The 13,333-nt window shown below is 46.7% G+C and overlaps 2 non-coding genes across 2 annotated transcripts; both read left to right on the top strand.

Moving 5' to 3' along the window:
- Positions 1-496: 496 nt before the first annotated feature.
- On the top strand, positions 497-569 carry trnak-uuu (transfer RNA lysine (anticodon UUU)). Its single transcript has one exon. It is a non-coding gene; the product is annotated as a tRNA-Lys (tRNA).
- A 7,960-nt stretch (positions 570-8,529) lies between these two features.
- On the top strand, positions 8,530-8,602 carry trnav-cac (transfer RNA valine (anticodon CAC)). The gene has a single exon. It is a non-coding gene; the product is annotated as a tRNA-Val (tRNA).
- The last annotated feature ends 4,731 nt before the right edge of the window (positions 8,603-13,333 follow it).

Raw genomic sequence — 13,333 nt, 5'->3', positions numbered from 1 at the left:
TGCTGAATAAGAAGGGTGTGACATTGACCAGACTGCACTGCCCCTGATATTTGTCAGCTCATCCTTTATATTCAGTGGTTTTTCGCCATTTGTTGGGCTGCAGTGTAGCGGATATCACGTTGGCCTCACACGCAAAAGGTCCCCGGTGGATCCGTTTTCTCTCAGTCAATGTTATCCATTTATTGAAGTGAAATAAAGAGCAATTAATGAATAAGGGAGCCCTTTTGCCAGGAGAATAAATAGCAAATAAAAACAGCAAATGCTGGAAATCTCAGCAGGTCAGGCAGCATTTGCCGGGAGACTAAACTCGCCTCCGATTGTTCATCCACAGAAAGATTAAACATAATGTTTCTGCCCGGGATTGAACCAGGGACCTTTTGCGTGTAAAGCAAACGTGATAAACACAACACAAGTTTCAACAGCAAGTTTCAACATCTGGGGCGGAGCCAACAGGCGCCTGGCTGCAATGAGCGATAAAAACCTGCGTTGGGCGGAAGCCCGGCTAGCTCAGTCGGTAGAGTATGAGACTTTTAATCTCAGGGTCGTGGGTCCGAGCCCCACGTCAGGGGATTACATTTATTTTAATTTAATGCAGCTTTCATGGAAAAACATCATTAATTAACCTACAATCTTCTTTTGCACAATTAAAGAAATGCTAACTGAATGAACTCCATAATTCAAGTTTGTGAGATACTCAATCATGATTTCAATCTTCATTAATCCACCCACAATATTTGACATACGTCAAGGATGCCACATTTGCCCAGCCAGACTAGCTCAGTCGGTAAAACTTGAGACTTTTAATCTCAGGATCGTGGGTTCAGGGTTGGGCGAATAAGCTTTGTTAAACTTTTCTGTTGCTTTCACGCGAAAACATCATTAATTAACTGATCAATTGGAGAGGCTGGGTCCGTTTCCTTTGGAACAGAGTATTTGTCCTCCAGGATCGATGGTTTCCTTGCTGAATCACAATAACCAGACCCTATATCTCCCTCTGGATGTTCGGGGGTGTCCCGTACATTCCCAGTCGTGTGATTGCCCCTTTTCTGTTCTCCAATTCAATCCATATGGCCTCGTCCAAAAATCTGTCCATCTCCACCTGAAGTATATTCAATGACCCAGCCTCCACATCTCTCTGGGGCAGAGAGCTCCAAAGATTCACCACCCTCTGAGAGAAGAAATTCCTCCTCATCTCCGTTATAAATGGGCGACCCTTAAACCTTCAGGGAATAAGGGGTTATGGGGATCAGCCATGATCGTATTGAATGGTGGAGCAGGATCGAGGGACCATGTGGCCTACTCCTGCTCAGACTTCTTATGTTCTTATGACCCCTTATTCTGAAACTGTGCCCCCAAGTTCTAGATTCCCCCACAAGGGGAAACATAGAAACATAGAAAATAGGTGCAGTAGTAGGCCATTCGGCCCTTCGACCCTGCACCACCATTCACTATGATCATAGCTGATCATTCCCTCAGTACCCCTTTCCTGCTTTCTCTCCATACCCCTTGATCCTTTTAGACATAAGGGACAAATCTAACTACTTTTTGAATGTGTGGGTTAATTCCCGTGAAAGTAACATAAAAGTTTAAGGAAAATAATTCACGCAAGGTGGGGCACGAACACATTACCTTAAAATTAAAAATCTCATGCTCTACCGACTGAGCTCGCCAGGCTTGCCCACAGCTACTTTGTCAATGGTGACGCCCAGGATGTTGAAGTGTATTAGTCAAAGGAACAAAAGAAATAGGAGCAAGAGTCGGCCATGCGGCCCCTCGAGCCTGCTCCACCATTTAATAAGATCATTGCTGATCCGATCATGGACTCAGCTCCACTTCCCCGCCCGCTGCCCATAACCCCTTAACCCCTTATTGTTTAAGAAACTGTCTATTTCTGTCCTAAATATATTCAATTTCCCAGCTTCCACAGCTCCCTGGAACAGTGAATTCCACAGATTTACAGCCCTCTGAGAGAAGAAATTCCTCCTCATCTCAGTTTTAAATGGGCGGCCCCTTATTCTAAGATAATGCCCCTAGTTCCAGTCTCCCCCATCGGTGGAAACATCCTCTCTGCATCCACTGTTGGTGAAAATAAATTCACATAGACTCTGGTAAGTTAAGAGAAACAACTTTATTGCTAACAGAGCTCTGGGAGAAGAGTTGAGATCTAGCGATCTCCCCGAGTGCCTTGTGCCTCAGGGTTCTAAGCAGTTTACAGGGGGCGGAACACAATCTTTTAAATTAATTTACAAACAACCAATCGATCCATATGGTAACGCAATTCATTTACATTCAACTTTTTAGTCCTAGTAAAACCTGATAGCATGGTGCGAGTTTGCGGGCCCTTCCTCTTTATCTTCTTTTGTGGTTAGTTATTCTGTTGCAAAGCTTTCGATGAAACAGTGGCCTGCACCTGGCCAGGAGTCACTTGTTGCTGCAGAGTTCATATCAGGGACAGCAGATAGGCTTCTTGGTCCAAAGTTCATTTCGTGGTGGCTTACCCCATCATGCTTTGCTTTGTCTGAAAATCCACTCCAACATCGTCATTCTATTCTCGGAAAACCAGCTGCTGAAGTATTGGCCCGCTGTGTAGGTTAAAGATCTGATTATATTCCTAAGATTACTTTAATCACTCCGTTTCTGTAGTGTAGCGGTTATCACACTCGCCCCATACGCGAAAATTCCCTGGTTCAAGCCCAAGCGAAAATATTATCTTGGAGGCCATTTTTTTGTAAATAAATTGAACAAAAGTCGCCCAAGGTTCCTTGTCGCATGAGCAGTGAATATTTTAAACCAGTCTCCGACACACAGAGTGGATAAAGTCAGATAGGGGAGAAAACTTCATCAATGATTAAGCTCTTTAAATGATTAACATAAGAACAGAAGAAATACGAACAGGAGTCGGCCATTCGGCCTCTCGATCCTGCTCTGCCATTCAATAAGATCATGGCTGATCTGACCATGAATTCTGAGTTAAGGGACTCGGGGGCCTGTTCTCTCCCCCCTGAGAAGTTTCACTTTCTACAGTCCAGCCTCTAAAAGGCACCACTCTGTGCACAGTACTTGCCGGGTTTGAGTCCTGAGGATGAGTCATCCGCCTCGAGCCACAGGTCGAGGTCATGAATGCTTGGCTCACGGAGATGGCCTTCTGCAGTGTGACTTTGGTATCCGCTGACAGTAGCTTATGAAGAAGGCTCTCGTGGCCGATTCCGCTGACAAAGATATCCCGCAGTGCTTCGGTGAGGTGGTCACCAAAATCCCACGGTGCCGCCAGCCTCCTGAGGTCTGCAGCATATTTCGATCTCCTGGCCTTCGGGCCGTCGGTGTGTATAAAACCGCTGTCTGGCTGTGAAGATGCTCTCTTTGGGCTTGAGTTGTTCTTGTATCAGTGTTACAAGCTCCTCGTACATCTTGGTCATTGTCTTCGCTGGTGCCAGCAAGTCCCTGACGAGGCCGTAGAAGGTGGGCCCACAACTGGTTAGCAGGATAGCTCTGCACTTATCAGCCAGTGTGACCGGGTTGTCACCTGCCAGATAGTTTGCTGTGAAGAAATGGACAAGCCACTCCACAAAGGCTTCCCTATTATCACCATCGGCGAACTGCTGCAACGTACCAAGTTTAGCCATTTTCGTGTGAAGGTCCGTAATCGCGTCGCCAATTGTTACACCTTCAGATGCTCTGATAATGACTCCACGAGACAATGTGTAGTGCTTGAACTGTAGTGACCTTCGTCCTTTATTGATAAACACAGAGTGAGCATCACACCTGATGGCTTGCCTTTTATACGAGGCCAGGCACACCTGAACAGGTAAGCTACAAGCCTCCCACTGCAGTGCCCTCTGGTGCACAACTTGCAATAGTTCAAGCAATAACCATGTTGGACACATGACAGGTGTCACTGTGGAACCGTTTCTCTCACTCAAAGTTAGACACACGACCGTGGGCACCACGAGGTCTAGGTAGGTAGCCATTGACATTCAGGTTCATATATAAATATATATAAATATATCGACATGTATCATAATTGTTCCCTGGTGGTCAAGGGGTTAAGATGCAGTGCGCTAACCTGGTTTCAATCCTCGATCAATTCATCGCATAAAAATAATTGAGGTCTGTGAGACGATAAATAATTGCTGTAATCACCATGAATACCAATACTTTCTGTGATAGACCGAGCTTACAGACTATCTGGCTTCTCCTGCCCTTTGCCAGGCACGTGTTCGAGGTATAATTTTGTAAACAGGGTGAGTTCGCTGATTGCGGGGAGATGGTAGGAGAATCTGTGGCCCCATTGTGAGGAAGTGAACACGGTGGCTGGGTGATTGCTGACATTTCTGTAAAGGTCAGCGGAGGAGAAGGATTGAGAACTTTCAGTGTGGGACAGAAGTTGTTTAAGGTGAGCCAACACATTCCCACACAGCACAGAGGGAGCTCACTGGTCATTGTTCTTTTGGATATTGTCCTTCCAGAATTAATATTTCCTTTGCTGTGTCGAAATAACCAAACCCTTGCTCCAAGGTCTGTCTCACTGTTTCCCCGGTGTCCGGCAGAGATACGCCTGCTGCCCTCGTTTATTTCATGTGAAAGAACACTGCATAGTCAGGGTGGCCGAGCGGTGTAAGGTGCTGTGTTCACGTCACTGTTCTCCTTTGGAGATGTGGGTTCATGTCCCATTTAATCATTAAGCGAAGCCCACTTGTTTTATCACTACCAACTCCTTAAATGTGCAATTCAGCAGTCCACCTGCTCGCTGAACATTTCCGTCTGACCTGGTGCTGAAGTTTGTTCATTCTTCTGTCGACAATCAATCATATATTTTGCTCTGAGCATGTTAGGAACTTTTATCCCGATCTCATTGGGTTTAATTTTGGTAATCTGGTGCTGAAAGTGTTCTCGCTCAGGCCAACATCACCAGCATTGAAGCACTGACCACACTCGACAAGCTCCGCTGGGCGGGCCACATAGTCCACATGCCCAGCATGAGACTCCCTAAGCAAGCGCTCTACTCAGAACTCCGACATGGTAAGCGAGCCACAGGTTGCCAAAGTACACGTTTCGGGCACACCCTCAAATCCTCACTGATAAAATGATACATCCCCACCTGCACCTGGGAGTCCTTGTTCCTCGGGTTGAGTTGCTTGTGCAGCGTGATCCGTGCCGGATCGATCATCCTCAGCCACGTGGTATGTCACAGCACGTTTGCACATTCACTGGAGGTACCCCATCGTTGTGCAGCCTTTGCACACGTCGTGCTTGAATCGACATTGATGGGCCCGAGGATTACCCCCGCAGCACCAACACGGTGCTAATAGATTCACATTTACCCACGATGGCGCACTCTGAGTCATCACAGGTCTTGCAGCCACAGACGTATCGACCCTGCCATATGCAGTTCGGCAGGCTAGCGACATCATTTTATGCACAGTACTTGCCGGTGAGCTTCGATGTTGAGGAGATATCTGTTTGGTGTTATCGTCCGTGGCCATGCATGCCTGGGCGATCGCGATGGCCCTGCTCAGGTCTCGGTTTTCAGCAGCCAACAGCTTTCAAAGACTGACCTCGTGGCTGATGCCCAGCACGTAAAAGTCCCACAGCATTTGCCCCAACGGAGCAAGGTCCCGCGAGGTGTCTCAGGTCGGTGACATAATCCGCCAGGTCCTGGTCCCCGGAGCGATGGTGCGTGTCAAAACGATATCTGGCCATGAGGATACTCTCCTTCGGCTTGAGGTAGTCCCAAACCAGTGTGCACAACTCTGAATATTCCTTCTCCGTTGGTTTTGTCGGTGTGAGCAGATTCTTGATGAGGCTGTATATTTTAGGCCCACAGACGGTGAGAAGAACCACCCTGTGCTTGGCCACGTTAGTGTCTCCTTCCAGCTCGTTGCCCACAAAGTACTGGTCGAGCTGCTCGACGAAGGCTTCCCAATCATCACGCTCTACGGATCTCTCTAATATTCCAACGGCAGCCATGGTTGTTTGAATGTTCGTATTCTGTTACTCGTCGCCAATTGTTGTGTAGAGAAGAACTCCCCGAGGCTGAGTATTGTGAGCTAAATTTAGTGTGACCTTAGTCTTCTTTATTACAACTCCAGAGTGCCTGAACAACATGGCAGCCGACCTTTTATACTGGCCCTGCACGTGTGGGCAGGTGACCATTAGGACTCCAACAGTCGCGCCCTCTGGTGGCAAGTATTACATAGTTACATAATTCACATAATTGTTATCGTTCAGAAGTTATAATTCCAATGAATGACTGAATCATCCGAAAGGAGCCTGGTTTGTAGGACAAGGCTACATATCAGGAAGGAGTGTAGTTAGATGACAAGGGAAGTGATTTTCTGATTATAAGTTCGGAGAATAAAAAGAGTAAATGCTGGTAACACTGAGCAGGTCAGGCAGCATCTGTGGAGAGAGAAACAGAGTTAACGTTTCAGGTTAATGACCTTCCATCAGAAGTTGGTCACTTGTGTTAGGTAATACTATTAAAAATTTAAATTGTCACGTAGCAGGGATAGGGAAAAGATATAAAATGTGGCATTTGGAACAGATAGTTTAGAATCCGAATAATTTTTGATCAATTTGTACACCGAGCTGGGAACTGTAACGTGTTTGAGTTCTTCGGCGAACATTCGCAAGGTTTGGGTGTAAGTACTGTTGTTAAGTGTATGTTTAATTATTGTCTGTTTAATAACTCTGACATTTAATGTTGCGGACCATATTACTGCACTGCGCTTGTTCCAGCTCTGTTTGAAACACCGATTCCTTCAATCTGTCGCTTGACTGGGACAGTTGGATTCACCGTATCTTTGTTTGGTGAAATTTCTAAGATTGAAAGCGGCGCAAATCAACCTGGTCACCTGCTCACTATCCGCTACACGCTGCTCCCGTGAGATGAAGCCCAGTTGCTGTTTCAAGCTTGAATGCAGATACAAGCAGAACTCATTCATCGAAAGGCCAAGTCCCTGAGATACCTGATTCTTTGCACCGAACTCCTTCGCAAAGAGGGTTGATTCGGGCACATCTTTCCCCACACTCCAACACTTCAAACATAACTCAACGGCTGTAAAGCGCTTTGGGGCGTCATGAGTTCCTGAAAGGTGCTGTCGAAATGCAAGTCCTTGTTTGTAAAAATTCGATGCAATATTCGTGGGTAAATTGAGGACTCGTCCGGGATTTGAACCCGGAACCTCTCGCAAATTTCAAGTAACAACCTCAAAGCAAGAATCATTACCCCTAGACCAACGAGCCAACTACTGCACAACTGTGGAGCTCAGGTGTAACCATTATTGAAGCATGTTTAGTGTGTTGCTATTCTTGATCGGAGGAGCACAATGGACGGAATCAGTGAATTTGCTTTTTCGACCTGTCTTCTGAAGCACCGCACAGTCCCACTCCGACAGTCAATGAGCTGTTGGGACGTTACTGTATCCAGGCTGCGGGTGGCCAACAGGCGCCTGGCTGCAATGAGCGATAAAATCGATTGTGAGCCAGAAGCCCGGCGTGCTCAGTCGGTAGAACATGAGAGTCTTAATTACAAGGTCCTGGGTTTGAGCCCCATGTTGGGCGATTGCATTTCTTTTCATTTTATGTTGCTTTCATGGAAAATCATCATGAATTAACCCACAATCTTCTTTTGCACAATTAAAGAAATGCTAACTGAAGGAACTCCATAATTGAATCATTTCTTCTCTGCTCTGCAAGTGAACTCTGAAACCATAAACCATTTTACACACTGTGCTTTCGGGGTCTGGGTCAAAATGTTCATTGCTGATAACATCAACAGGAGACTGGGGAAACAGTGAGACTGACTTTAGAGCAAGGGTCCGGTTATTGTGAAACACCAAAGAAAATAGCAATTCTGGAAGAATAACATCGAAACGAAATGTGAGCTGACACCCTTAAAGAAGTGTTAAGGCAGAAGGTTAAATGCTGCATCCCTTTCTGCAAAAAATTCCTTTCACAAATATTTCAATGTCCGAAACGGTACAAAGCAAAAATGTTCCTTCCAAAGTCAATAAACACCTGAATTTCCGCACCCCGCGAATCTCCTGAATCAGATGCCTCTACTTTTGCCGACTCAATCCATGTCCCTTTGCAATGTTGTGCTCCCACCCACACTATGAAACGTGCCACTAATTTATCGAATCATGGAATGGTTACAGCACGGAAGGCCATTCGGCCAATCGAGCCCGTGCCGACTCTCAGAGAGTCCCACTCCCTCGCACTTCCCCCGTAGCCCTGCAATTGTTTTTCCTTCAGAACTTATCCAACTCCCGTCTGAAAGATAAGGTTGAGTCTTCCTCCACCGCCCTTTCAAGCCGTGCATTCCAGATCCTAACCACACGCTGCTAAATGGCCATCTCCTGTACCTATGTGTAAAGTCTGGGAAACACGAGATCAATTCCTGCCACACTAACAGCCTTCCGAAATACAGCACCGTCATTCTATTCTCGTAAAACCAGCTCCTGAAGTATCGGCCAGCTCTGTAGGGTAAAGCTCTGGTTATATTCCTGAGATCTCTTGAACCACAGCGTTTCTGTAGTGTAGCGGTTATCACGTTCGCCTCACATGCGGAAAGTCCCCGGTTCGAGCCCGGGCAGAAACATTATTTTGGAGCCTATTTTTGCCGTGAAATAAATTGAACAAAAGTCGCCCCAGGTTCCTTGTCGCATAAGCACTGAACATTTTAAACCAGTCTCCTAAATCAGAGTGTGTAAAGTCAAATAGGGGAGAAAACTTCATCAATGATTCAAAATCCTTAAATAATTAAAGTTCAGTTATTGAAGTTTCCACTGTCCCTCAATAATGATTCTACAAAACAACGCTGTCGGTTAATGAATGGGGAATAAAAAAAATAATCTTCACCCATCCCCATCCCCCGACACAGAGTTTAATTCGTTGCATGTCATTCTTTTAAAGATTTTGAATGAAAGAGTTACTTTCTGATTCCGGGATCCCTCTGTGAGCGCCTAACAACTAAACGAGCAGGAAACACATTAAATAGTTGACCACAATTGCTGACATTACTTAAGCTTTTTTCTTGTGTTTTTTCAGCTATTCATCCTTTTCAGCTCCTGACTGCGGATATTGCAGTGATTAAACCTGAGCACAATCCAATGTCTCACAGTCCCTGCCTCGGTTAATACCAGCAGATCTAAGCCGCATTTCAAACCCACAAACAACTCATTAGTTAATCGCTCTTCCCAGTTCCAGAGCTCAGAGGGTTATTGCCCATCCCTGAGATGCAAGCTACCTCAGAGCCAGGCCAAAGCTCCCCGTACACCGAGCACACGCTGAGGAAAACTCCGGGAGAGAGGATATCCTATTGTGGGGGGCTACAGGACCCTCGGACTCTTAAATAATCTCTCACAGCTCATCTGAAAGCAGCCGGAATGTGCCTGCCTCAGCCGTGAGGGAACACTTGTTTATTTATAAAAAAAGAAGCAACTATCCTCATTCAGCAAATATAAGGCAAGATATCATTAAAAGAGGTTTTTGGACATTTTAAGTGATGTGTTTAATGCTTCAGTCCTTTTTGTGTTTACTTCCCACCCCCTCTCTGGCTGTGCCTGCACTGAGCTTACCTCAAGGTAAGGTTGTTCTGAACTTACAAAAGTGGGCACTTACTCCAGCCGGAGTTAGTTTGTAGTAAGTTTTCACTGCCGAATCTTGCAAAACAGGCTTGAGTGGCTGCACACACCCCCTTTTGAAAAAAAATACCTTACCTGAAGCCAACCTCAACGAACTCAGTTGAACTGGAGCAAACTAATATCCGAGAATTGCAATTTCTAACATTCTTCAAAGTAAACTAGTTGCTCCAAAAAACTAGGAGCAACTCCACCCGAAACTTGGGCCCTCAGTGTGGGACAGAAGTTGTTTAAGGTGAGCCAACACATTCCGTTCAGCACAGAGGGAGCTCACTGGTCAGCTCCCCTCTCTTGGGGCTGTTGTACCAGAAGTTTCTGTAAAGCAAGAAACGGCAACGCCTCGGCGCGAATTCAACGGTGGGCACTCATGCTGGCGTCCTACGACTATAACATAAGGCAGTGACCAGGCACAGACAACTGTGCCGACGCGCTCAGCATGCTACCCCTGGCCACCACGGAAGGGTCTGACGAACAGGACTGTGAGATAGTCATGGCAATCAATGCCTTTGAGTATACAGGTTCGCCCATAACAGCTCACCAAATCAGAGCCTGGACGGCCAGCAACCTCACGTTATCCTTAGTAAAAAGATGTGTCCTAACCGGTGACTGGGCAGAGGCTCGTGATGCCTGCCCTGAGGAATTAAAACCCTTTCACAGGAGCATGCATGAGCTATCACTTCAAGCAGACTGCCTGATGTGGGGCAGTCGAGTATTCATGCCTCTGCGAGGCAGAGAGGCATTTGTCTGGTAGCTCCACCGCGAGCACCCGGGGATTGTTCTCATGAAGGCCATAGCCAGATCCCACTTCTGGTGGCCTGGTATTGACGCGGACCTGGAGCTCTGCGCCCGAAGGTGCACTATTTGTGCCCAGCTCAGCAATGCCCCCAGGGAGGCTCCACTGAGCCCCTGGCCCTGGCCTACCAAACCGTGGTCGCGGGTGCACGTAGACTATGCGGGCCCATTCATGGGCAAAAATGTTCCTCGTAGTTGTAGATGCATTTTCAAAGTGGATCGAATGCACCATTTTAAACTCGAGCACAACCTCCACCACTTGGAGAACCACACGTGAAAGGTCCCCGGTTTGAACCCGTGTAGAAACATTATTTTAAGACTACATTTGCTGTGAAATAAATTGAACAAAATTCGCCCCAGGTTCCTTGTCGCATGAGCACTGAAAATGTTAAACCAGTCTCCGAAATACAGAGTGTGTAATGTCAGATAGCGTAGAAAACTTCATCAATAATTCAAGCTCCTTAAATGATTAACAAAAGAACAGAATAAATAGGAACAGGAGTCGGCCATTCGGCCCCTCGATCCTGCTCTGCCATTCAACAAGATCATGGCTGATCTGACCATGGACATTGAGTTAAGGGACTCGGGGACATGTTCTCTCTCCCCTGAGAAGTTTCACGTTCTACAGTCCAGCCTCTAAAAGGCACCACTCTGTGCACAGTACTTGCCGGGTTTGAGTCCTGAGGATGAGTCATCCGCCTAGAGCCACAGGTCGAGGTCATGAATGCTTGGCTCACGGAGATGGCCTTCTGCAGTGTGACTGTGGTATCTCCTGACAGTAGCTTATGAAGAAGGCCCTCGTGGCCGATTCCGATGACAAAGATATCCCGCAGTGCTTCGGTGAGGTGGTCACCAAAATCCCACGGTGCCGAATGCCTCCTGAGGTCTGCAGCATATTTCGTGATCTCCTGGCCTTCGGGCCGTCGGTGTGCATAAAACCGCTGTCTGGCTGTGAGGATGCTCTCTTTGGGCTTGAGTTGTTCTTGGATCAGTGTTACAAGCGCCTCGTACATCTTGGTCATTGTCTTCGCTGGTGCCAGCAAGTCCCTGACGAGGCCGTAGACGGTGGGCCCACAACTGGTTAGCAGGATAGCTCTGCACTTATCAGCCAGTGTGACCGTGTTGTCACCTGCCAGATAGTTTGCTGTGAAGAAATGGACAAGCCTCTCCACAAAGGCTTCCCAATCATCAACATCGGCGAACTGCTGCAACGTACCAAGGTTAGCCATTTTCGTGTGAAGGTCCGTAATCGCGTCGCCAATTGTTATACCTTCAGATGCTCTGATAATGACTCCACGAGACAATGTGTAGTGCTTGAACTGTAGTGACCTTCGTCCTTTATTGATAACCGCAGAGTGAGGATCACACCTGATGGCTTGCCTTTTATTCCAGGCCAGGCACACCTGAACAGGTAAGCTACAAGCCTCCCACTGCAGTTACCTCTGGTGCACAACTTGCAATAGTACAAGCAATAACCATGTAGGACACATGACAGGTGTCACTGTGGAACCGTTTCTCTCACTCAAAGTTAGACACACTACCGTGGGCACCACGAGGTCCAGGTAGGTAGCCATTGACATTCAGGTTCATATATAAATATATATAACTATATCGACATGTATCATAACTGTTCCCTGGTGGTCAAGGGGTTAAGATCCAGCGCACTAACCTGGTTTCGATCCTCGATCAATTCATCGCATAAAAATAATTGAGTTCTGTGAGACGACTAATAATTGCTGTCATCACCATGAATACCAATACTTTCTGTGATAGACCGACCTTACAGACTATCTGGCTTCTCCAGCCCTTTGCCAGGCACGTGTTCGAGGTATAATTTTGTAAATTGGGTGAGTTCGCTGATCGCGGGGAGATGGTAGGAGCCTCTGTAGCCCCACTGTGAGGATGTGAACACGATGGCTGGGTGATTGGTGACATTTCTGTAAAGGGCAGCGGAGGAGAAGGATTGAGAACTTTCAGCGTGGGACAGAAGTTGTTTAAGGTGAGCCAACACATTCCCAGTCAGCACAGAGGGAGCTCACTGGTCATTGTTCTTTTGGATATTGTTCTTCCAGAATTAATATTTCCTTTGCTGTGTCGAAATAACCAAAACCTTGCTCCAAGGTCTGTCTCACTGTTTCCCCGGTGTCAGGCAGAGATACGCCTGCTGCCCTCGTTTATTTCATGTGACAGGACACAAAAGTACAAATCAACCTGCAGGTGGCCACACACAGCACTGGATAGTCAGGATGGCCGAGCGGTGTAAGGTGCTGTGTTCACGTCACTGATCTCCTCTGGAGATGTGGATTCATGTCCCATTTAATCATTAAGCGAAATCGATTTGTTTTGTCACCACCAACTCCTTAAAAGTGCGATTCAGCAGTCCACCTGCTCGCTGAACATTTCCGTCTGACCTGGTGCTGAAGTTTGTTCATTCTTCTGTCGACCATCAATCATATATTTTGTTCTGAGCATGTGAGGAACTTTTATCCCGATCTCATTGCGTTTAATTTTGGTAATCTGGTGCTGAAAGTGGAGATGTTTCCGCAGTGAAATGGTTAACACGTTCGCCTCACACGCGAAAACACCTCAGGGGGAAATATTTTCTGGAGCTTTCTCATGCATGTTCAGAGGAGAGTTTGTTCTTCTGTGAAAGGTCAAGAGATCGGAAGAACGTAAGAGTTAGGAACAGGAGTCAGGTATTCGGCCCATATTCAAGTTTTCAAGATTTTTCCGCCCGGTTTCGGACCGGGGACCTTTCGTGTGTGAGGCGAATGTGATAACTACTACACTACGGAAAACTGTGGTCGAATCTATCTGAGGATAAAACCACAGCTCTAACCTACACAGCTAGCCGAGAATTCAGGAGCGTGTTTTAAGAGAATAGAATAAGGGTGCTA

Source organism: Pristiophorus japonicus, unplaced genomic scaffold (genome assembly GCF_044704955.1).
Source record: "Pristiophorus japonicus isolate sPriJap1 unplaced genomic scaffold, sPriJap1.hap1 HAP1_SCAFFOLD_33, whole genome shotgun sequence".
Lineage (NCBI taxonomy): Eukaryota > Metazoa > Chordata > Chondrichthyes > Pristiophoridae > Pristiophorus > Pristiophorus japonicus.
Note: the sequence above shows the minus strand (reverse complement) of the source record. Positions and strands in the feature narration are given on the sequence as shown.